Raw genomic sequence first — 26,129 nt, 5'->3', positions numbered from 1 at the left:
CTACGGGTACAGAAATGTATAAGAGCGAATTTATTTCAGTAAGGCCGGTCGTCAACCGCACGATTTGTTGCCGTAAAAGTCTGAAAGCTTGACCATATATTATTATGTAATCACAGTCCTCGCTTGCCATTCTTTAAGTCTCTCTATCTTTACAGAGTATATAACTGGCTTAGTTTACGCTAAATTCACTTCTCTACTAATCAAATTAAATTGTAAATGAAATTAGCAGGAGCTATCAAAATTGGACGTAAAAATTATTATAACCTAATCTACTTTTAAAAGAAATCTCATAGCAGTCTACACCGAACTCGCAAATATGCGTGTCTATATAGTACAGTACTCGGCAGGAAATATTAAACATCGACCCTTAAAAAGAGATTTCGTAGAGCGTTGTCTCTGTCGCTGAGACCGAAAAAACGTCACATAGGTATGAGTGACAGAGACAACACTCTACGAAGCCAAAACCTTTTTCTAATAGTCGATGAACAATATTTCAAGCCGGCTACAGTACGTCCGGTCAATCAGTCACAGGCAACAAAACGTAGCGTTTGTGACCAGCCTAACGGATGAATTAGAATTTTTCTGTCACTGTTTTTATGACTCGACCATTATTTTAATACTGTGTAAGTAAGGATATAAATTAAAAGATTAGCCGTTGAAAGATCATATCGCTAGCAGGAATCGTATTTAGCGTAAAAATTGATAGTAAAACATAATAAAGGATTAAAACTAGCTATATGATTGATGTATTCGTGACGTTTCTTTTATCTTGTGTTAATTAATTAAAGATAGTAGAGTGGAATTAATAAATCATTAGCGTTTAGTTATGAGAATGCTGTATTTAATTGATTTTAATTCTAATAAAGATGCAATGGCGTGGTTGTGTCCTATAAATGGTATAAAAAAATAAATATATTTTATGCCCGCGACTTCGTCCGCGTGGAGTAAACAAATTTCAAACTTCTATTTCACCCCCTTAGTGGTTGAATTTTCAAAAATCCTTTCTTAGCGGATGCCTAAGCTACGTGACAATAGCAATCTGCATGCCAAATTTCAGCCCGATTCGTCCAGTAGTTTGAGCTGTGTGTTGATAGATCAGTCAGTCAGTCAGTCACCTTTTCCTTTTATATATTTAGATTATTATTATTATTTTTATGATTATCTATATATATAAAAGGAAAAGATGACTGACTGACTGACTGACTGAATGACTGACTGACTGATCTATCAACGCACAGCTCAAACTACTGGACGGATCGGGCTGAAATTTGGCATGCAGATTGCAGATAGGTATTATGACGTAGGCATCCGCTAAGAAAGGATTTTTGAAAATTCAACTCCTAAGGGGGTGAAATAAGGGTTTGAAATTTTGTAGTGCACGCGGACGAAGTCGCGAGCATAAGCTAGTCTAGTATAAAATTATATTTAGGTAAATAAATTAAAATGCTTATAAATACCATTTACGAGGGTTCACTATGACATAATATTATTACGAGTTTATTATCGAATGTTACATAACATGTACATAACAAACTTATGTAATTCAAGTTGACGTAGCGACAACGTTTATCAGAATGGCACATTTTCGCATTTTTTTCGAAATATTGTCAAGATTCTCAAAAGATGATGTATGATGATGCATAGTGACACGTCCCTGATTGTGCGTGATAGCATGATAGCATAGTGATAGCCTATCAGATAGTAGGGGACTAGTAGATGTAAGGCAGAGTTGGGCAAATATTTAATGTGGTAGCGTCAACAATGTAAGAATTTTTGGTATAAATAAACTTGTAGGTACCGGAGTAGTTAGTTAAATGTTTATTTACTGTCTAAATACGCCGCAAATTGCTCCGGCTGGGAATTGAACGAAGGACCTCCCATTTATGAGACCATACCGCTCACCACTGCGCCAGGAAGGTTGTCAAAATTTACCTAGATATAATTTGTTTGTAGTGAGTATCTAATCTTAGGAACTACTGAATAGATTTTGAAAATTCTTTCACCAGTAAAAAGCTAAATTATTACTGAATGGCATAGGCTATATTTTATTTATTTTTTAAATGAAACAGCCCTACGAAAATTATTCGCGAAGCTGGGGTGGGTCGATAGTCTAAATATATAAATGGAAAAGGTGACTGACTGACTGACTGATCTATCAACGCTCAGCTCAAAGTACTGGACGGATCGGGCTGAAACGAGATGGACAAAATTTGCCCCAGGCTGAACTACGCCTATCCCAAACTTAATGCCACGACTGCAAAGCAACATGCGACTTTTTTTTCTTAAAATAGAAGATTTTTACTATTAATTGGCACATATATCATCTCTGTACATTTACTAAATGGCACATATTATATTATCATCTCTGTACATTCTGGGGCACGCGTCCATAAAATTTTTGACCATCTTTTTTGGCATGCAGGCTATTATGACATAGACGTCCGCTAAGAAAGGATTTTAGAAAATTCAACCCCTGAGGGGTGAAATAGGGGTTTGGAAATTGTGTAGTCCACACGGACGAAGTGGCGAGCATAAGCTAGTATAATGTAATAGTATTTATACAATCAAAGTGTGGCACAAAACACAATATTTTTATTCTTACAATGACAAGTAATAAGTAAATACGAGCCCACAACTAAGTCGCAGTATCTTAATCTACACAAAGATAACCCGAGGTTTAAACAAGTACATTCCATCGATCATGGATGTATCTTAATCCCTAGTATTTTGTTTTATTTTTAGTGACTAAGATATTCAAACGCTACATTAGTGGAAGATAGGACATGAGTCGTAATTAAAAAACTGAATCATACGACTGCATTGTCAAAAAATTAACTAAAAGTACATATTTTTTTACCAGCCATACAGCCGCCATATTTTTTTTTAATTTATAGCCAGTGTCATTTCGGATGACATAAGGATTCTAACAATACCCCATAGATCCAAATCTGTTGAGGCATTTAGAAGTTATGGAGAAATGAAGAAAGTCACATACACTAACTCTGAAAATATTACATATTCTTTTTTTGACCAAAACTAGCCAAGGAAAAGGATTCATTAGCTTCTTTTCGACCCAGTAAAGCTTAGTAAGTAACCTTTTAATGATTAATTTACATGGTAGAGGCTTTTTCATAAGAATATATTATAGCTTATATTGTTCGTGTGTTGTGTACACATTTTAGGGCTGTACATATATCGCAGGATTACTTTTGCTTTTCACGATTTTTTCTGTTAGAGCGATTGGCTCTACTATAATTTATTAAGATGCCAAAATTAATAAATTATAGTAGAGCCAATCAACGATTAAAATAAAACAAGAAAAAACAATTGAAACTTAACATTTAACAAATTTGAAAATAAAACGAAGTGAGGCAACGACAATTTCGAGTAGCCGCTCTACTTTAGTATCATATCTCTTTGGTTTTATTAATTAAATCGTATACCTACGTATCGTACAGCGATTGGGAGTTAGAAGAGCTTAAAGGAATTTATAATAATTTATGACGTCAGTGATTTATTGATAAGTGGATTTGGAACAAATTTTAATAATTTTTATTTTAATAATTACTAGCTTATTCCCGCGACTTCGTCCGCGTGGACCACACAAATTTCAAACACCTGTTTTATTAGCCCTTTAGGGATTGAATTTTCAAACATACTTTCTTAGCGGATGTCTACGTCATAATAGCTATCTGCATGCCAAATTTCAGCCCGATCCGTCCAGTAGTTTGAGCTGTGCGTTGACAGATCAGTCAGTCAGTCACCTTTTTTTTAGATTCAAAGAAACTCCTAATATCTATGTTAAACTTTTATTGTTAAACTCAATTAGAAAAGAATTTTTTTCTCTTATTTTCATTGCAATAAAAAATTTAGTCATGGACCCAATTAGATCTGTTTATCAGTAGATTACTGTTTTCCTCGTACCGGAGTACGTAAGTTGCTGATAACTGACGTTATCACACAATGAGTAAGGAAAGTTTGGTTTTGTAGGTAAAACTGGTAGGCACCTGGCTAAACTTGGCAATTTAAAAAAACTGAAATACCTATCTACTAGTGCGCTTCCCACTCTATGAGAGCTATGCTTGGAGTTGGTCTACGTGATAAAATCAGAACTGAGGAGGTCCGTAGTAGGAAAAGCATAAAGTTTTTTTTTGTATTTTCTTCAGGATAGTATCAGAAATCACTTCATGCATTGCCAGACAATTAGTATAGTGGCAGCCCCCTGCCAGACACCTCTATAGTTTAATAAATTATTACCGTTCAAGGGTGTCTGGCGGGGGTTCCCACGACACGTGTCTGGCAATGCATGACGTGATTTCTAATACTACTCCGAAGAAAATATAAAAAAAATTAGACTTTGTAGTTCGACGTACGATTCTTTACACCTTTATTATTACCTATTATCATCCAAAGCCACCATGATCCAAATGAACATCCAAAGTTCCTCCCAGTGTTGGGGACAATACGCAGATAAACTATCAGCTTTTATAAAATACTAGCTTATGCTCGCGACTTCGTCCGCGTGGACTACACAAATTTCAAACCCCTATTTCACCCCCTTAGGGGTTGAATTATCAAAAATCCTTTCTTAGCGGATGCCTACGTCATAATAGCTATCTGCATGCCAAATTCAGCCGGATCCGTCCAGTAGTTTGAGCTGTGCGTTGATAGATCAGTCAGTCAGTCAGTCAGTCACCTTTTCCTTTTATATATTTAGACTAGCGACCCGCCCCAGCTTCGCATGGGTGCAATGTAGATACTAATTCATTGAGGTGCCATTGCCTCGGAAACTCTCAAATTAGAGGATTTTCTTTCCAACCATTCACATTGTTTCAATTTCTCTAGGGATCTCTAGTTTTATGAGAATTAAACTATACCTATAAACCTTCCTCTTGAATCACTCTATCTGTTGGTGAAAACCGCATTAAAATTCGTTGCGTAGTTTAAAAGATCTACGCGTTCATACATACATACAGCGGGAAGCGACTTTATTTTATACTATGTAGAGAAGAAGGAAGGTCTGGCAAGCGCTGGCTCTCTCCCCGATTGCCATTTCGACCTGTCGCGTACTATACCTAGCTAGGCTACTAGTTTACGTCTATCGTACACGCGTCGTCACTAAGCGCCGTCCTACAATTTAAGTGCGTATAAAGATAAGCTAATAAATAGTCAATCATGTTGCCGATAACGTGTTATTTAACATGTACATGTCGGCCAGTGGGTGACATGTACATGTCGGTCAGTGGGTGACATGCACAACATGAAGACGTAGGTTATAGGTTCTAGGTACAACATGTGTTCCTCTAAATACTAACAAAAGTAATATCGGATTTTCCTTTCTTCACATAGATATTCCTGCGCTCACTAAGCCGACAGGGATTACAGGCAAGAAACCTGATGGATTGACTCTAGTTTCCTGGGAGAGTACCCTAGAGCAGTCTTTTGTACCCTAGAGCAAATAAAAATCATAGATATTGGTATTGACAGATTTGGATGTGTGGTGTAAGGTCAGAATCCTTACAGCATCCCGATTGAGACTTGCTATAAGTTTTTGTGGAAACAAAATTTAATATGGTGGCTGTATGGCGCCATTTTTAAATGTGGAAACTTTTTAGTTCGTATTTTCGCGGGCAGTCATGTTTTTATTACGACTTATTGCACAAGGGATCAGATTTAAAATCGTACAAAAATAGAGGAACAAAACTCGAAAGTATACCTATAATCCGCGACAGGTCGAGATGGCGATGGTGGTATGAGGCGGAGGGACGCTCCGCACACTTAGACGCGTTACCCGCGCTCGCCCGCACCGGGTGCGGGGTGCGGGCTGTGCGGGTGTGCGCGTTCTCTCCTCGATCGCCATCGTACTATGGTTTTGCTATTATTGCTGTTAGTGAGCCTCAATAGCTCAACTGGTAAAGGAGTGGACTGAAAACCGAAAGGTCGACGGTTCAAACCCCGCCCGTTACACTATTGTCGTACCTACTCCTAGCACAAGCTTCACGCTTAGTTGGAGAGGAAAAAGGGGAATATTAGTCATTTAACATGGCTAATGATCTTTAAAAAAAAAAAATGACAGTGGAGGTTTCTACCAAAAGTACCTATATTTCTGTTATTATAATTACAAGCAATTTTGTATTATAGGTTTATAACCTTGACTCTAAAAGTAGTCCAAGCGGACAAAGTCGCGGACGCAACTCAAATATTAAATGAGATTGACCGCCAATGACGTTCAATAGATAATTGAATGTAAATAACACCATGCGACAACAATACACTTCAATAGATGAGAAAGCGAACAGGCTGGATGTAGTGTTGAAGTATAGATACAACTACAATAAATTGATTTATTAACAGACTTGCGTAGCAACCCGCTCCGGCTTCGCACAGGTAGCTTATTGCAATTTTCGTACGGATCTCTAATTTTTTTTGAAAATAAAATACAGGGTGTAACCAGAACGCTGCCAAAATCAAAGATAGATGGTAGTACTGATGATTACTGATATGATATCACAAAAAAACGCGAAAAAAATACGTTATATTGCAAACAATCTGACTGACGCTAGAGGTCAACGAACGTTGCGTAAGTAGGCCACCCGGAATCAATGCCGCGTCGTAGGCGGGCCATTGCCCCGAGATTTGCACGCTATACATTGCGGGTTAAAAATACTAAATCACTAAAACTACAAAATAAGGCATAATAATAATATTGGTAGGTATTGGATTGTGCTTAGGTAGTATAACAATAACGCGAAGTTTTTTCTGGCGTTTTGGTTGCACTTTGTACATAACCTTTGTCAGTCAGGAAATGTAGCTTTCGACTGGTGAAAGAATTTTCAAAATCGGTTCAGTAGTTCCATAGATTACCCCCTACATACAAACTTAACTACATTACCTCTTTATAATATTAGTATAGAGTATAGATAGATGATGATTATTATGATTCAGCACAATGACATTTTACATATTAGGTAGGTACATATATTATATGTATAAAATTAGTCACAAATCATTTTATAAAGGAAAATACAGATTGATATTTACCAAAATATTTCGTGAATCACAGAAGGAAACAATTGGGACCCAACACGATGTACCCAGCTATATTATAAAGTACCTACATAATAAAGTAATGAAGCAATTATTACTTAACGCAACAACAAATAATTGTATAATGGGGCCGATTCTCTTGTACACAATCTCTAAACTAAACTAAATTAACAGGTCTAAATTTAGTGCCATCCTTTTCCGCAAGCAACATTATGAAAGGGATAGCATTAGATTTAGACGTGCCATTTTAGTTTAGTTTAGAGATTGTGTACAATGGAATTAGCCACAATGTGGCTAATTCCGTTGTACACAATCTCTAAACTAAACTAAAATGATACGTCTAAATCTATAGCTATCCCTTTCACAATGTTGCTTGCAGAAAAGGATAGACTAAATTTAGACCTGTTAATTTAGTTTAGGTTTAGAAATTGTGTACAAGAGAATTGGCCCCAATGTGTAAGTATATTTACTTACTACTCGTAATTAATAATCAAACAAAGAAACTAGCAAAGAAACTGTAAGGGAACAAATCTGGGGAGGGTCAGATTCAGATTCAGATTCAGATTTATTTATTTGCTTTCATGTACATTTACATTAATTGATGGTGCGTGCTTAAAGCTAAATATAAGTACATGAGACCCTGTCAGGGTATTGCAAATACAATTTTAGGTACAATAAAATGATAAATATTAAAGATACAATAAGAATAGGATTAAAATTATTAAAATTATCATTACTAGATATTAAATATTATTCATTTGTATGCTTATATATTATTATATTATGAGAATGTTGACTAGAATAGGGACTAGGGTCTTAATTCTAAAGTAACAAAATTAACTTTAAATTAAGAAAGTAAGCTCAAAACAGTTATGAACTGAACAATTAAAACTGAACTAGCTTACGCTCGCAATTTTGTCCACGTGGACTACACAAATTTCAGCCCCCTATTTCGCCCCCTTAGAGGTTGAATTTTCAAAAATCTTTTCTTAGCGGATGCCTCCGTCATAATAACTATCTGCATGCCAGATTTCAGCCCGATCCGTGCAGTAGTTTGAGCTGTGCGTTAATAGATCAGTCAGTTAATAGAGCCTTAATAGCTCAACCGGTAAAGGAGTGGACTGAAAACCGAAAGGTCGACGGTTCAAACCCCGCCCGTTGCACTATTGTGGTACCTACTCCTAGCACAAGCCTGACGCTTAGTTGGAGAGGAAAGGGGAATATTAGTCATTTAACATGGCTAATATTCTTTAAAAAAAATAAAAAAATAGTCAGTCAGGCAGTCCTTCTCCTTTATCATAAGTAAATATTAAATATTTACTTTATGGTCTGAAAAAGAAATTAGGGAAAACTACTAGAAACTGAAGAATAATTAATTATAACTGAATAGCTCATACGTATGCATCACGTAATTACATTATGCTTTTCAATAATATTGATTCAGACTGCCAATATGTGTAAATCAGAACTAAGCTCGCCATAAATATCAGGATCTTGTTGTGAAAACCAAGCATATGCAAAGAAAGAGTACAAATATGTAATGTAACCGATTAAACGACTCGCAAATACACCTCATGCTAATGATAAGATAATTGCATCAGAAGACGACGCGACGTACAAACACTTTGCGTCTCTTGACCTACTGAAATATTAAAGAAATCATTTACAATAGTTAATTATAACGGGAACATTGCTTTGGTTATCACTGATAAGTGAGAACAAAAGACATTTTCTTAGAATTTCAATATATATATAAGGAAAAGGTGACTGACTGATTGACTGATCTATCAACGTACAGTACGCCGCCTTTAAAACGACATTTCGGCTTTGTAGAGCGTTGTCTCTGTCGTCTCAACGACAGAGACAATGCTCTACAAATCTGCTATCTCCTTCTAAAGGTAGATGTACAATACTTTCTGCCGCGTACTATACCTTCCATTCGTATTTGGGCGATCGAAACTCAAAGCTCAAACAACTAGACGAATCGGGCTGTTTAGCATGCAGATAGTTATAGACATCTACTAAGGATTTTTGAAAATTCAACCCCTAAGGGGGTAATATAAGGGTTGGTTTGTGTAGTCCACGCGGACGAAGTACTCAGTGCTGAATGTTGCTCAGTCGAATCCAGTTCGGGAAGCTCGGGAAGCCTCGAGAATCGAGATGTCTTCTCGTCCAAAATTCCTCAACACTTGAAGACCAAAGTATTCAAACAGTGCGTGTTGCCAGTGATGACATAATTATGTGACCGATGACCTTATATGAGGCCCATAGTTAGCGACTATGTCGACTAATGAAAAAGCTCAAAATCACTCACAGACAGATAGAGAGAGCTATGCTTAAAGTTTCTTTACGCAATCAAATCAGAAATGAGGGGATCAGTAGGAGAACCATAGTAACCCTACAAGAGATCTATCTGCCCTAGCACAGACTACGGTCTATTTGGGCTGCAAATTGCAAACACCAATCTCAGTTTTTATCTAGTGCTTTGGTCTAAAAGTGTGGTGTAAAATTTTCTCTGTTCATTAAGTCGAAATAAAATAAAAATAAAAATAAAATAAAAATATAGAGAGCTGTGGACGTGCATCGGTTGTGATAATCATGATGATGAATCTCGCTACGTAGGAAACAGTCGCTGGTATAGTACCAGGAATATATTATCTAGGAGATCGTAAAATAAGCTAAGATTAAGTTTTTGGTTTAATACAGGAAACCTGGATTTAATTCAAGCCGATTTCAAAGGCTTAAAACGATTTTCTTATCACTATTGAACCAGTTACATACGCACCACAGAATTGTGAATAAAGTGATAGAAATGGTATCTCCCGTTCTTTAAAACTAGAACAGCGTGTTGCTTTTTCAACTAGTCCCACATACAGAAACAATTACGTATACAGAAATCTCTAAAATCCAAAGCAACGTATATTAAACTGAACACGCTTTTTTTCAATTTACTGTAATGATGTAGCCTAAGATGGAGCGCGCTTGCCTAGAAGATGCCAATTCTCTCTTTAGTCTTAACTTAAAAGCACCCAAAGTGGAAGCGAAAACTGATGCCGGATGCCGAGGAGGCAAATCGCTTTGTACGTGTCTGAAGAATAATTTCAACTACGTACGAGTGCAGACCTTGACGATGTCTGGTAAAGGAGGAAACAGGTCAAAATTTCTTGGGCACCCTCTCCGACATATTATATCCAGCAGAATACCTACGCAAATACGTCTGTTTTTACAATAACGCGTTTTTGTTCAATAAGTTCGCTACGTTCCGTTATCACTTCTATACCTATTCAGAATTCTGTGCCACGCACTGAGGACAATTCATCAAAAACAATCACTGAAACGTTTTATCGTGACGGGTGTCGTCTGGCGTCAGATTTTTATGAGCGCCTAAACCTTATCAGTTGTGATAAGAAAGTTTCAGTTTAGGCTATGTCCACATGGGACCTTATTTCAACATTTTGTATATTTTGCATTCTTCTACAGCAGGAAATAGGCCTTTTCAAGAGCGTCCTACCAATCATAGCCTTTCTCACCCACCAGCTTCCCGCTGCCTTCTTTTCTTAGGGCGATATGCGTCTCAAAATCGGTGTTGAGACACATTTCGGATGTTTAAAGAATCAAGATTTGGCCTCAAAAATTACAAATTTGTTTATTTATTTTTTAACATGATAAAAATTAAAGATATTCTTTAGTGAATAACGAGAGCTAAAACACGATATTGGCACAATTTGGCTCAATACAAAAAATCGTGAAGTTTCCCCAAAATACGCATTTTTTACACGACCATTAGGAGAAATACCAGTTTTATTGCAGTCTCCACACTACTCTATAATTTTTTAATGATGGTGATGATGATGATACAGCTTTAGCAAGTTTAGATAGGTAGATTTAGAACAATTAAAAATTATCATATAAAAAAAAAAACAAAAACAAAAACAAGGGGTGGACTGAGAACTGAAAGGTCGACGGTTTAAACCCCGCCCGTTGCACTATTGTCGTACCTACTCCTAGCACAAGCCTGACGCTTAGTTGTAGCGGAAAGGGGAATATGAGTCATTTAACATAACTAATATTCTTTAAAAAAAAATGTTACCAGGTCTAGGCAGGTGAGGTAATAAAAAACGTAAAGCCTAAAATTATCCAAGTTAAACCTACTTACAAAAAAAAACACTTTGAAGTGAAGTAAAAAAATGTAAGCCAAGTAATGTGGCAATGTAGATCAGGCACAGTGCACTCAATAATGAAAGTAGGTTACATTATAAAGCAAATAAATGCAGATGGTATATCATTTTATTATCGGCGTAAATATGATAATGCGAATGTTTATAGTATCGTCATTGAGTTGTTAATTCCAGAAAACAATCGCAATGAGGTAATAATAGCTAGAAATAAGCGAGAGACCGGCATTCCTAAAGGTAAACATTTGGTACAAAACTATGATAAAAATAATGAGGTCAATAGATCGATATAAGTGACAAGATAATATGGTCAAGCGAACAAAAATTTTCACGGTTTAGAAACCAAATAAATCAGCGCCACCTCTTAAATCCTAATGAACGACCCGTTTGAAATCCAGACGTCACTGAGGTTGCATTGGTGCATAATTAACATTTACGCACCAATGAGTCGGTCCCATTCGGAAGTCTGCCAATTTGCATTTAGCCAGCGTGGTAGACTATGGCCAAACCCTTATAATTCTGAGAGGAGAACTATGCTCAATAGTGAAGCGGCAATGACTTGATGATGATGTTGTGAGATAGTTACACGGAAAAATAGTTTTAGTTTTTTTTTCATTATTTTTTAAAGGAAACTCTAAATAAATCTAAGTAGGTATCCATCTGGTTTAAGACATTTATTGTTCCATAAAGAAATTTCCACTTACATGGAACTTACAGGCTATTAAAAAGTGGGTTACAAAATTGTATCTTTTAAAGCGCACAGTGAATACATGGTAGGTACTAGGTACCGAATTAAAATAGGTTAAGTAGGTAAAATACTTAATATTATAAATGCGAAAGTGTGTCTGTCTGTCTGTCTGTCCGTCTGTCTGTCTGTCTGTCTGTCTGTCTGTCTGTCTGTCTACTAGCCTTTCACGGCCCATCCGTTTAACCGATTTTGACGAAATTTGGTACAGCGATAGCTTGCATCCCGGGGAAGGACATAGGCTACTTTTTATCCCGGAAAATCAAAGAGTTCCTACGGGATTTTTAAAACCTAAATCCACGCGGACGAAGTCGCGGGCATCAGCTAGTACAAATATATTTGTATCTGTATTTTTTTGATTTCTTGGATTTTGGAGATGTTATTTCATAAAATATATTGGATCACTTTGTAAAAAATTGTAGGTATAATGTATATTGATTTCTAAGAACAAATCTACCTATATTTGACGGCGTGTCGTTATCATAGAGAAGTAAGTTATCAAACCCCAGATTATAAACATAAACTCCACTGATCTTACGACAAAGTTGTAAGTAGACTGTCAGCCTACTAGATAATCTTCATTTTTGGATCATTGTCAACGTTCTATTTCTAATCTTTATCAATTGAGAGGCCTTTTAGATACTTGAGAAGTACAGAGATAGAGACACATTAATAGAGAAAATGTTTTATAATAATCTTCTATCCATACTTATATTATAAATGCGCAAGTGTGTCTGTGTGTCTGTCTGTCTTTCTGCTAGCTTTTCACGGGTCATCCGTTAAACCGATTTTGTCGAAATTTGACACAGATACAGCTGACATCTCGGGGAAGGACATAGACTACTTTTTATCCCGGAAAATAAAAAAGTTTCCTAGGGGATTTTTAAAAACCTTAATCCACGCGGACGAAGTCACGGGCATCATTTAGTATTAATATATAACAGTTATGTATTTGTTTGTGTGTTATTTAATATTTTATTTATCTCGGTACCTTCATATATTTAAGCTTTATTGAGCAATTGATAATTTATGAATCACTAAAGATTGGACTATGTGCCTATACTGCACCATAGATACCTTTGATTCGATTACTAGGTTGCACTTGATTAGATCGTATCTGGTATTAAGTGATGATTTTTGACGCATTAATTTTTTTCCCTATGTCCTGTCCCCCCTTCACCATTTTACCACCGAACCGCAAGACGTCGGGCGAGTTTCCATCCTTATGTCGTCGACATTCCATCTACACGCACGAAACGTTTTGCGTCATCATTCCTCATACGCATGGCTAAGGTTTGGAATACTCTTCCACGATATGTGTTTCCTACCAATTACAACCCGGGTATCTTTAAAACAAGAGTGAATAGGCATCTTCTAGGTAAACGCGTCCCATCTTAGGCCACATCATCACTTCCCATCGGGTGTGATTGTGGTCAAGCGTATACCTATAATGAATAAATAAAAATAAAAATAAAAAACTTTCTTCATATTTCGTTTTGTATATCAGAGTTATTGTTTTCTGGTACAGTAGCTAAAATACCTAATTGTCTTTTTAGTTCATTTCTTTCTTCTATTATAAGCTTCAACGTAGAATCTTCAGAATTTGATACGTAGCTAGAAGCTAGAATTGCAATATATGTATTTATAAAACACTACACGATGCCTACTATTTCATGCGAGTGGTTCTAGGTTTTTAAAAATCCCATAAAATTCTTTAATTTTCTGGAATTAAATGTAACCTGGGTACTATAGCTGTCTCTGTACCAGATTTCGCCAAAATGGGTTATTTCTAAATAATTTTAAATACATATCAAAATTTGCGAACCGCCAGGATTCGACGTCTTCTGGGTTCGCGCCCGACGCCTTGACCGCTAGCCCACGGTTCGCTTGCCGCCAGTGACGAAATTTGTGATATGCATGTCCTTGAAGTGTAGGTAAAAACACTATCAAAAAAAATTATAAAATATAAAATTGGTCAAGAAGCAGAGAGATCGACAAACAGACACACTTTCGCATTTATAATATTAGTATAGAATCCTCAGAATATGAGCCTCAATAGCTCAACCGGTAAAGGAGTGGACTGAAAACCGAAAGGTCGACGGTTCAAATCCCGCCCGTTGCACTATTGTCGTACCTACTCCTAGCACAAGCCTGGCGCTTAGTTGGAGAGGAAAGGGGAATATTAGTCATTTAACATGGCTAATATTCTTTAAAAAAAAACCACTTGCTCTAGTCCAGAGGATTAGAGTTATGTTATGCTTTTCCAAAACTGATCTAATAAGTAGATAAAATTCATTTAAGTACGTCTAAATAGTATCTCACTAAGTGTTGTACTTGTATTGTATGTGAGGAAACCGGCGAGATTATATTGTTATTTTAGGTGATAAAAATATCATTGTAATCTACTTTAACTGAGACGTCAAGAACATGATAGATGTCTCCGATAAACCAACTTACTTCAAGGTTACGTGTATTTGTAGCGATTTTTATTTCATTTTTAACACTAGAGGTTTTCAGAGCTTGTGCTTTCCTGCATTCTAAATTAGATTCATCATCATCATCATCATCATCATCAGCCTGTGGACGTCCACTGTTGGACATAGGCCTTCCCTATAGAGCGCCACCACACCCGGTCCTCAGCCTTCCTCATCCAGCCACTTCCCGCCAGCCTCTTTATATCGTCGGTCCATCGTGCTGGAGCGCGTCCCACACTACGCTTGCTTAAACGCGGTCTCCACTCAAGTACTTTCCGGATCCAACGGCCATCGCCTCTACGACAGGCATGACCTGCCCACTGCCACTTCAGCTTGCTAATAGTTTGGGCTATGTCAGTAACCTTGGTTCTCCTGCGGATCTCCTCATTTAGGATCTTATCCCTCAGGCAAACTCCTAACATAGCCCTCTCCATAGCTGGCTTAGCGACTAAATTATACATATAATTATATTACATAATATTATCTAAATTAGATTATCTAAATAATAAAAGAGCGTGGAGCACGAGTCTCTTCTCAAAATGAGAAGGGTTTAGCACACTGGCCAAATGCAGATTGGTACACCTCAAATAAGAACATTATGGAGAACTCGCAGGCACACAGGTTTCCTCACGATGTTTTCCTTTAAAGCAACTAGTGATATTTAATTGCTTTTGGTGTACATTACTCAGAAAAGTTACAGGTACCCGGGATCGAACCTCGATTGTTCACCCAACGTAAGAACCTATCACCGCAAAAGAATTGTAATATTAATATCTAGGTAACCATTTTAGACACACGAGTAGATATATAATAATACAAGCTTATGCTCGCGACTTCGTCCGCGTGGACTACACAAATTTCAAACCCCTATTTCACACCCTTAGGGGTTGAATTTTCAAAAATCCTTTCTTAGCGGATGCCTACGTCATAATAGCTATCTGCATGCCAAATTTCAGCCCGATCCGTCCGGTAGTTTCATCTGTGCGTTGATAGATCAGTCAGTCAGTCAGTCAGTCAGTCAGTCAGTCACCTTTACCTTTTATATATTTAGATTAAAGGGAATCCCAATAAAAATGGCAGGGGATTCACTGAGAATAGATAAAAAACTTGATGAATTATTGTTATAGGTATAACTCTGCATAAATATGTAATATACCACGATACACATTATTAACCACGTTTCAGAATATCATATACAAAAACTTTACCTAAAGAACAGCAGATATATTCCAAAAGTAGCTGGTGCCCGCGACTTCGTCCGCGTGGAATTAGGTTTTTTAAAATCCTGTGGCAATTCTTTGACTTTCCGGGATACAAAGTAGCTTATATCACTCTCCAGGTCTTTGACTATACCTATGCCAAAAATCACGTTAATCCGTTGCTCCGTTGCGACGTGATTGAAGGACAAACCAACAAACAAACACTTTCGCATTTATAATAAGGGTACTTACTGATTAATCGAGTCGTATGTGGATATCTACCGGCACGCTGGATCCCATGAACATTCCTACCATTATGTGATCAATAGGAGTTACGATCATCGGCGTAGATTAGATGAAAAAAGATAGAGAGAGCTGGATGAAAAGACCAAAGACAAAACAAGTAAAACAAACCCCTAATCAACACTCTTCGAAGACACTGAACCCGTGCCTGAAGTCGTCAAGCAATAGCACGAAGGCGAAAAGATGTTAGACGAAAGTCATCTGTTGAAATCCCCAGAAACTAAAATCTCAACAGTGAACCAATTAGGCAGAACGTCGAAAATTTTGAGCATTTGAAACAGAATTACATAATAACACGTCCTCGATGCGTCACCGACATTAAAGCCAATTGTTTAGAAAATTATGGCGATTTGTTTTAGCGTCCGTTACTGATGAACTAAAATGTCTAATAATTTGTTGTAATTACGGCTCTGCGCACGTGTAACTATGTGTTTTGGTACTTTTAGTGTTATTTTCTTTAATTCCTACCTAGTTAAGTACTTTTTTAGGGTTCAACAGGACATATTACAAACCCTCCGCTGACCGTTCGTATGTTCATCCGTCTGTCCGCCCGTCCATCTGTCTATCAGTGCACTGTATCTCATGAATATAATAGGTAGGTAGAGAGTTAAAATTTTCATTTTTTTGTGTGTGTTCTTTACCATTACCGCTATAACTACAGATAACAAAAACTACAAAATGGCCGCCACGCAAATTAAAACAATTGTATGTGTTCTTTACCATTACCGCTATAACTACAGATAACAAAAACTACAAAATGGCCGCCACGCAAATTAAAAAAATTGTATGCGTTCTTTACCATTACCGCTATAATTAGGTACAGATAACAAAAACTACAAAATGGCCGCCACGCAAATTAAAAAAATTGTATGTGTTCTTTACCATTACCGCTATAACTAGGTACATATAACAAAAACTACAAAATGGCCGCCACGCAAATTAAAAAAATTGTTCAGTTTTTTCTTCTTGTTTAATTTTAAATGATTGTAATCTATTTTTATTATATTTGGCGTGCTTATAAGATACATATTTTCATTTCATTTTCACTACTTAGCTACTGTTACATAGGTATGTTTCTTTATTCATAAATTCGAAATCTTCAAGTCGTAGTTTATAATATGATAACTTTAATCTCATGAGATATTTTGAAGGGTTTTGAGTAGTTTTTTTTTTTTTTTTTTTTTTTTTTTTTTTTTTTTTTTTTTTTTTTTAAAGTTGTCGTTGTTTTAGAACCAGATCGCGATAACACAAAACAAAATCTTTTACATTTGTCACGTTTCACTCTCGTGATTTGAAGGCAGTTACATTTTAAACATTGTCACTTTATTGCTTAGTTTCTAGTGCATGTGCTAGTAGATCATTTCCTCAAGATAAGAATTAAAACGAATTTTCAGAAAAAAATGTATCGAATATGACACAAAATGTTATGATAAGGTTAACTGCTTTCAACCTGGTTCCTCCTTCACCCTTCTACTATCGTACCGCAAGGCATCGCCAAGGTCTGCACCCGTACGTAGCCGAAATTCCACGGATACGTACGAAGCGATCTGCCTCCTCATTTCTAATCCAAACCGCTAAGATTTGGAACACCCTTCCAGCGTCAGTTTTCTTTCAATTATAAACTTGAAGATTCCTATCATCAAGTCGAGAGTGAATAGGCATCTCCTAGGCAAGCGCGCTTCATCTTATGCTGCATCATCACTTGCCACCAGGTCTGATTGCAGTCAAGTGCTAGTCTATAAATTTAAACAAAAACTGGGCTATCACCGCTCCCTACGACCCTAAGGCCTAAGAATTATAGTACGCGACAGGTCGAGATGGCAATCGGGGTACGACTCGCGCACTCGCATGTCACCCGCGCTATCTCACACAGTGTTAGCAAGGAAGCTGTGCGGGTGTGCGGCACATCCCAACCCTGATTGTCATCTCGACCTGTCGCGAACTTATACTTAATTGTTTGTCAGCACGCATTATAAGCCGATCGTGATCGAATACGACAAAATAAGTAAACGAATACCTAAACGTTCAAAGTGTTCAGTCAAACAAGCAAAAACGGCTCAACAGATGCGACCAACTCAATGAGGTCAGTCGAATTAAACGAGATGGAAGAAGACAAGCGTGAAACTACAAATAACCTGTCAAGTGCGAGTCAGACTCGCACACGAAGGGTTCCGTACCATCGTACAAGATATAACACTATTATCTGATGCCCGCGACTTCATCCGCGTTGCTTTAGGTTTTGTAAAATCCCGTGGGAACTCTTTGATTTTCCGAGATAAAAAGTAGCCTATGTCTTAAACTATACTCATGCAAAAAATCACGTCGATCCGTCGCTCCGTTGCGACGTGATTAAAGAACAAACAAACACACTATCGCATTTATAATATAGGTAGAGATGGTTAGTGGATATTTTAACAGCGGCCATTTTAAATTTGCCATCTTGGTATTTTATTATTTGTTGCGGTAGCAGCATGAGAAATATATACACTGTAAAATTTCATGAGATACAGCCCACTGACAGACAGACGGACGGATAGACAGACGGACAGCGAAGACTTATTAATATGATCCCGTGTCGCCCTTGGGTACGGAACCCTAACTAGACAAGGTTTGTGCAAAACGCGAAACCAACCAACTGGAAACTAATTATTAATTTAACTTAACCAAATAGAAGAACCGTCATATTTGGCCATAAAACATAAATCAGTCAAGTTAAAAGTTAAAACTACTATTTTTAATTTAATATTACTATACTTGTAAATCATTGTAAATACGAAAATCACGAAGTGGAAAATGTTATCTATACTATATTAAAACTGTAACCGGACGATTTTTGTGTATCTCATCATCATCATCAGTCGTTATCATCATCAACCGACAGACGTCACTGCTGGAACATACGTCTCTCGTAGGGACTTCCACATGCCACAGTCTTGCGCCGCCTGAATCCAGCGAATCGTCTGGTGTCGTCCGTCCACTTAGTGGGGAGTCTTCCAACGCTGCTTCTTCCGGTGCGAGGTCGCCATTCCAGCACACCAGGGACCCCAACGTCTATACCTTTTACGAACTATGTGCCTGCCCATTGTCACTTCAGCTTCGCAACCCAGTTGAGCTAAATGTCGGTTACTCTAGTTCTCCTACGGATCTCATCATCATTTGTACATCTAAATAAATATAAAAGGAAAAGCTGACTGACTGACTGATATCTTTCAACGCACACCTCAAACTATTGGACGGATATACATGTGCGGATTGGTAGACTTCACACACCTTTGAGAACATTATGGAGAACTCTCAGGCATGTAGGTTTCCTCACGATGTTTTCCTTCACCGTTAAAGCAAGTGATATTTAATTAATAAAAACGCACATAACTTCCAAAGGTTAGAGGCGCCCGGGATCGAATCCCCGACATCCGATTAGAAGGCGGACGTCTCCTAATCCACTAATAATAAAAAGGTAGGTATAACCGTGTGAGGTCGGGGCGAATTATACTAGTTAAATAAAAATTAAAATGAAACGCGCATAAACATGCGACATTAAAATTTATAATAGCTTTTTTTGTTAATCAAGGTCAGTAATTAAATGAATATGTTAAAATAACTCAATTATATTTTAAACATCCAAGCTTATTGTACTTGAAATTAAAAAAATACGTTATAAATTAAAGTTGCCTTTTTAATTTACGCCATGTAAGTATGATATATTGTTTTGAATAAGTAAATTATAGTATAAAATATATTAAAGGTTAAAAATGAATAATTATTAACAACAATGGCATTCAAGAAATAAGGATAGGTAGGTACCTACCACACGATTACCTAAGTAGGGGAGTTCAAAGTTTTGAAAAGACTGGTTATTTTGTTAAATCAAACTAGGTACCCACCCAATTACTTATATCTATCTAATCTCTATATATATAATAAAAGGAAAAGGTGACTGACTGACGCCAGCTACAACTACTGGACGGATCGGGGTGAAAATTTGGTATGCAGATAGCTATTATGACGTAGGCATCCGCTAAGAAAGGATTTTTTGAAAATTCAACCCCTGAGGGGGTGACATAGGGGTTTGAAATGTGTGCAGTCCACGCGGACGAAGTCGCGGGCATAAGCTAGTCAATAGTCATGAATAGAATAATAATTATAATATTGAAAGGTAAATAAATTATTATCATTAAAATTAAAGGCGTCTTTTTTAATTATTTACCTACTTGAGTAAGTAGAGATATATAAGGTGTATCAAAATTAAAGGTTATGAATAATTAAGTATTAAAAACAATGGAAAAGTTTTAGTTTATTTTAATTTTAATTTTTGAAACCTTATATTTGTTATTAGCCCTCCCCCCCTCCACCCCCCCTCAAATATACGGTCACTAGTTTTTTCAAATTACAAATCAATAGTTTAGATAACACTTACCCTAGCCTAGAGCTAAGACAGGACGAGTTGCGAATGTAAATAGTAAATGGGACGAGTTTGCGCAATTGGGACGAGTTGCGAATGGGACGAGGACACGAACGGGACGAGCTCGTGAAATGGGACAAAACTGCGAATGGGACGAGCTGCGAATTGGCGGACCTTGCTAAGGTACCAGGCTAATAGGAAAAATTTAGCTGTACCTTTTTGTTTTTGTAACATCTCCATTGTTTACCTAGATTCGCAAAAAAAAATTGTATTACTTAGTATTAGTATTTAGCACTCTAGAGATACGAATAGGTAAACACTATTACCTAGTTCAAAGTTTTTAAAAATATATGTTATTTGATTAATTCAAAGTAGATGCCTACTGAATTACTTATTTGAATACAAACAATTAAATAAGAAGCCGTGAACATAATTATCACAGAAAGGATTAAGTACTTGTGAGTAATAAATAATTAGGAAGAACAAACAATTGAACTGTAGATCATATAAATGTTGACTGAAACTCAGAGCAAAATACGCAAGATAACATAAGAAACCCTTAAGGTAGAATGTACACGGTCTGCCCGCGAAATTCAAATTTAATTTGGTTTTTCGCAATTTGTAAACTAATACGACAAAGTGGACTTATGGTATTCAAATTAAGCCCCCCTAGCAGTATCATTTTTACAGGCTTATATAAAAATCTTTACTTGAAACTGTCCAGTTTAAGAAATTTGTCAAAATAATGAGTTTGACGTAAGCTACTCACAAATTAGTCATTATTTTGACTAATTTCTTAATTAATTTTATATAACCTTTAAAGATGATATTTCTAGGGGTGAAATTTAAATGCCTAAGTCTACTTTGTCGTATTAGTTTACAAATTGTGATAAACCAAATTAAATTTGAATTTCGCGGGCAGACCCGTGTCTTGAGCCTTAAGATCCTCCGTTAAGATATTGAAATAAGTCGCATTGTTTAGGATTCAGACACGTTTCCTATTGACATAAATATAGTTGTGCAACACCTGTCCTATACAATGTCTTACTTACGAATGCTACTATGTTACTCTTTATAGTATAAACAATAGTATCACAACACGGGAAAACTTTGCCGGTAATTTCGAGGGTTATCATAACCGTGTGACCGTGTGGCAGCGTCAACGCGCGTCAAGCGACCGAATGGGACTGATTACTATGGTGTTTTATCATAAAAATGGAATACAAATAAACTGGCAATGATAAATGCAAAGGTGTCGATAGTACTAGCGTAGTACGCGACTAGCGGCCGTGGCGCTTGCACGGAGCGTAGGATTAAATCACATTTGCGACATGCAATTAAAAAAAAAATCAAAAAACCGCTGCATCTTTTTCAGCGCATAAAATCCGTCATTTAGATTTTGTGTCACTCGCGCCATCACTACTAAATCCACACTAAACCTAATGATGTATCATTTATCAAAATCGGTTGAGCCGTTCAGTAGTTACGAGCGGACATAAAACAGATATACATACAGTACGCGGCGGAAAATAATGCACATCGACCTTTAGAAAGAGATAGCGGTTTCGTAGAGCATTGTCTCTGTCGTTGAGACCTACAAAACGTGACATAGGTATGAGTGACAGAGACAACGCTCTACAAAGCCGAAATATCATTCTAAAGGTATATGTACAATATTTCTTGCCGTCTGCTATACGTATCTACAGGTCAAAGACATAACACTATTTTTGGCTTTGTCACAGTCGCAGCATCCTTTGCCAAATCCCGATCGTGAAGTCGAACCATAAGTGAAAATAAAACAATGCATTAGAAATATGTAAGTGAGGTATAAACCTATAGCGTGTTTCTTGTACAAAGTTACACGACCTCAAAGATTTAATATGTAAACCTTTCAGCCCGTGTACACATTTTTACAGAAATCTGGAGTGGTTTTCCAGATTTCTGTAAAGATACAGATATTTATTTGTAGAACGTGTTTACAATAAGGCCGTCTTTGTATAGTTTCTTCTGTATCTGGTGTTGTTTTCCTATTTGTAGGTATGTGAGTGTAATATAGATTTATTTCTAAATAAAAGCCTTTTTTGAGTAAGATTTCAGTGCATTGATAGCTCGACGGTTAAAGGAGCGGACTGAAAACCGAAAGGTCGCCGGTTCAAATCCCACCCGTTGCACTATTGTCGTACCTACTCCTAGCACAAGTTTAACGCTTAATTAGAGGGGAAAGAGGAATATTAGTCAGCAATTAACCTGGCTAATTTCTTTGAAAAAAAAAAGAATGGAACAAGACAAAAAGTTTAAAAACAAGTCTGTAGTGTGCTTGCATTATCGTAAACTGAATGGAACAAAAGATTCCAATGAAAAGGAAAATCATGCATTTTGATGTAAATGCAATAAGTATCTAAGAAAAGAAATAATGATTTTCAGTTTCAGTCACAATCGGCTACAATTAGCATAACTGTTACGGTTTCAGCGCAGGATTATAACCGGCCAGTTAATCTTTTGCCGGAACTATATACCTACTAGCTATTATCTAACGATTCGTTCTGGTTACACACAGAACAATAAGTTTAATTTGTTAAATCTTCTAATTATATACAGAACTAGCTTATGCTCGCGACTTCATTCGCGTGGACTACACAAATTTCAAACCCCTATTTCACCCCCTTAGGGGTAGAATTTTCAAAAATCCTTCCTTAGCGGATGCCTACGTCACAATAGCTATCTGCATGCAAAATTTCAGCCCGATCCGTCCAGTAGTTTGAGCTGTGCGTTGATAGATCAGTCAGTCAATCAGTCAGTCAGTCACCGTTTCCTTTTATATGTATATTTAGACTAGAAGATGCCAATCCATACTTCCATACTTATAATTTAAATGCGAGAGTGTGTCTGTCTGTCTGTCTGCGTTTGCTAGCTTTTCACGGCCCATCCGTTTAACTGATTTTGACAATATTTGGTATAGCGATAGCTTGCATCCCGGAGAAGGACATGGGCTACTTTTTATCCCGGAAAATCAAAGAGTTCCTTCAGGATTTTTAATTCCACGCGGACGAAGTCGCGGGCATCATCTAGTGAAATATAATTTACTACAAAATAGTTTAAAATAAAAGTTTTTGATTTTTCTCAATAAATACATTTCAAATTGACGACCTCCCTGGCGCAGTGGTAAGCACTGTGGTCTTATTAGTGGGTGATCCTGGGTTCGATTCCTAGCAAGGGTTTGGAATTTTATAATTTCTGGTCTGCTCTGGTAGGATGATTCGACCATGGCTAGTTACCACCCCACCGGCAAAGCCGTGCCGCCACGGCTGAAGCCTATGCCTACGTCATAATAGCTATCTGCATGCAAAATTTCAGCCCGATCCGTCCAGTAGTTTGAGCTGTGATAGTTCAGCCAGTCAATCCTTTTATATACCTAGAAGATTTTATGCAATGCTAGATTTAGAATTGCTTAATTGCGCTTTGCCTTGAATTTTTTTCAGATAAATTATGTTTGCAGAAATATCTCATGGAAGTCATCAAAAACTTGATAATTTTATCGCCATGCTAGGTAGTCGAGATTAATTTTCAGTGCTGTAATATACTTATTACCCAAGTAACACGAAACTGCATTATAAGATGTCACATGAGGTCCACATCGGTACTTTAAGCGTTTATGAAGAGTTATTAGAGTCCACCGTCACTGCAAAAGCCTATATTACTTGACTTTATTAAGCACCACGAAGGCACCGCTGTAATGCTGCGAGCGTTACTAGCAGGTGCACAGGTCATGTTATTCAGCTATTAGCAATTTTTAGCACTGTCAGCTATAATAAAGTACATTTGTGGACTCTAACTCAGCTATTTTCTGAATAAAAGGTCACAAGTGTATCTTTCAAATGTTTGCATTTTAACAGAGCACATGTGAGTTATTATAATGCTATTAGTTCTTCTGTGAATTCAATTAACGCTTTATGCTGCATATAGTGGAACTTTCACAGTTTTAATCAGCTGTTATACGCACTCCTATAACTGCACTTATCTAAGTCACATGATCACTTTTGGTGAAACTATATGGTGCTAAATTACAGCAAACTGGTATATAACTATTCACTTGTTACCCTTTGTCCTTAATTGGGCTGAATAATTGTACTCCCGTAGGCATTTAATCAGAGAAAGGGAAACAATGAACCATAACCGCAAGTTAAGTGAGCCATGAAAGAGTGCAAATTTTATAAGACGAGGGTTCCGTATTTTTTTTAATACCCAGAGAAATCTCCTTAAAAAAATCGAAGAATGCGTATTCGCATTCTTCGATTTTTTTAAGGAATCATGTAATATTAATTCCTGTGAAAAAATATTGCTTTGTTGGAAAGAGGCTCCAGATACAATTTCTTTAAAATAAACATTGACGGTAATCTTTGAGAGTTCTAAAAACGAGTTTTGGTCTACTTTGCTACATTGTATCAGTACTTCGTTCCATTGTTACGTAGTATGTGTAATATTTAGGTGCTATTTAAGAAATATAAACTGCATTTGTGGTCATATTCAGGCTTTAATTTCCATTAATTTTTACATAAACAATAGATAGAACAGAACATAAAAGTTTCATCTACAATAATATTGAAAGTTAATTATTATTAGTAATTAAAAACTCCTAAAAAAAATAGAAAACTCAAAAAAACTGGTTATTGGTATTTTTCTATTGGAGCTTTCTCTTTCTTCCGCTGCAGCAGATTAATATTTACTGGCTGCTCATAGTGCTGAGTAATTGAGGTATTTGTTTCATCCAATTGTACCGACAAGGAGGGCAATTTTTGTTTGATTTTCTATGGCTGTATTGAGTTTATCCAAAATTAAAGCTTGATCATCAGAGTGTTCATGTTCTCCGAGCTAATCACTTGTACCAGCTGCTGCGTCCAGTTGTGAATTACCCTGTGAAATAAAGTTATAATAAGTATTATAAACTAATGACGAATTGGCCCCGCATCTTAAATAGTGTGCACGGCAGACGTGTTGTATCTATTTTATCCACGATTTTTAATAGGTGCAATAAAATTATAACTTTTATAGACTACGAGTACCTAAAAAGTAGGTAACCGACTTATTATCTCATGTCCAAGCGTTCACCACGGACCCCTAAAAGTTAATCCTTGACAGATTATTCAGCTGTTCATTGGGTAGGGCTTTGTCGTATATGTTACCGACTATCAAGCTCTACATCGATCTAGGGCTGACTTGTTAGACACAGGAGCTACTGTATCAGCTTGTTGCTGATTAATATGCCCTTAGCACCTTATATAGCTCTTAAAGCATTATAACGGTTCACATTGCTTGTCCACCATTTTCCATGTTCTAAACTATAATATTTTATGATATTTACTATTTATTTTTATTTTGTCTGCGAAAATATCTACTGGTTTTGGAAAAGATTTTTAATAATTTATAAGTAAAAAGCTTATCGTCAATTCAATGTTCCGTAACTAAGAAATTGCTGGCATTTTATAATATTACAATCCATTTTATAATAGAATTTCCAAGAAAACAGTTATATTTCGAGGGCGCGTGAAAATTTTGGTCTAAAGTATATGATATTTGACGATAAACTTGCTTTCCCTATCAAATTTCAGACACTAAAAAAATACAAGTTTCACTTACCGAAAATGAATTAACTTTTCACTTCAAAAATAGATATGTCACTTGTAGTACGTAAACACTGCATGCAGAATATCGAAATAATATAGCATTGGAGTAATATTTATTCACAATTTCTCTTTTAGCTGCATAAAAGCGCAAAAAGGGTGCTGG

At 36.6% G+C, this 26,129-nt stretch overlaps 1 protein-coding gene across 4 annotated transcripts in view; it reads right to left on the bottom strand.

Annotated features, from left to right (window-relative positions):
• Mitf (transcription factor Mitf) overlaps positions 1–26,129 on the bottom strand; it is a 149,299-nt gene that overhangs the window by 28,594 nt on the left and 94,576 nt on the right. Inside the window, exon 1 of one of the 4 annotated variants that reach the window (XM_069506584.1) lies at positions 21,398–21,524. The exons of the other annotated variants lie outside the window; for them this stretch is intronic. The gene's annotated coding sequence lies outside the window, so the exon portion shown is untranslated. Of the gene's footprint in view, positions 1–21,397; positions 21,525–26,129 lie in introns of those variants that run through there. 4 annotated transcript variants of the gene reach the window in all.

This window comes from Maniola hyperantus, chromosome 23 (assembly GCF_902806685.2).
Source record: "Maniola hyperantus chromosome 23, iAphHyp1.2, whole genome shotgun sequence".
In the NCBI taxonomy this organism is placed as follows: domain Eukaryota; kingdom Metazoa; phylum Arthropoda; class Insecta; order Lepidoptera; family Nymphalidae; genus Maniola; species Maniola hyperantus.
The sequence above is the reverse complement of the archived record's forward strand: the minus strand, read 5'-3'. Positions and strand labels throughout refer to the sequence as shown.